Here is a 1,121-nt window from a genome sequence, read left to right on the forward strand (position 1 = left end):
ATAGATTTTCTACAAGGATGCATACAATTGACAACATAAAATGACAGTAAAGACATTTATCATGTTACAAAATATTTTAAATATTATAATAATAACTCTTTTAAATAACTGTTCTTTTGAACTTTCTTTTCCTCAAAAAAATCCTGAAAAATGTATCACGGTTTCCACAAAAACATAAAGCAGCACAATTTATCAACTTATCAACATGAAGCTATCAACATTGATAATAATAATAATAAATGTTTCTTGAGCACCAAATCAGTATATTATAATGATTTCTGAAGGATCATGTGACACTGAAGACTGGAGTAATAATGCTGAAATTTCAGCTTTTCCATCATAGGAATATAAAAGTTATTTTAAATTGTAATAATGTTTCACAATATTACTGTTTATTTACAGAATATTTGATCAAGTAAATGTAGCCTTGGTGAACATAAGACACTTTTTTCAAAAACATTAAAAAAATCTTACCAACCCCAAACTTTTGAGCAGTAGTGTAAAGTCACAGTTACAATTCATTCTAACGGACTCTAATGGAAACATTATGTCATTGGTAACACTTTACAATAAGGATCATTAGTTAGCTACATTAGTTAGCATGAACTATAATGAACTGCACTTATACAGCATTTATTCATCTTTGTTAATGTTAATTTCAAAATTTACCAATACTTTATTAAAATCTTGTTAACATTAGTTAATGCACTGTGAACTAACATGAACAAACAATGAACAGTTGTATTTTTATTAAGTAATTTTATCAAATATAAATAAATACAGTCACAAATGTATTGCTCATTGTTAGGTCCTGTTAGTTAATACATTAACTTATGTTAACTAATGAACCTTATTGTAAAGTGCTACCAAGTCATTTTATTTTCATACTCCAGAACTGCTCTGATGATGTGTAACTCTAAGGAAGCCTTTAGAAACACTGGGATGCTGTTGTGCTGATGTCCCAATGGTGCACCAGGCTGCGTAACTAGCTTAACTAGCATAAAGAGCAAAAACCAAACCAAACCAAATCTATTCCATCATCAGCGCCAAACCAGCACAAACCCTTCTGGCCCTGATTTTTTTCAGCATTGCATCTGAACATTAAGAGATACTGTGTACCT

This window comes from Siphateles boraxobius, unplaced genomic scaffold, assembly GCF_051911475.1.
Source record: "Siphateles boraxobius isolate OS27281-9 unplaced genomic scaffold, OSU_SipBor_1 1, whole genome shotgun sequence".
NCBI lineage: Eukaryota > Metazoa > Chordata > Actinopteri > Cypriniformes > Leuciscidae > Siphateles > Siphateles boraxobius.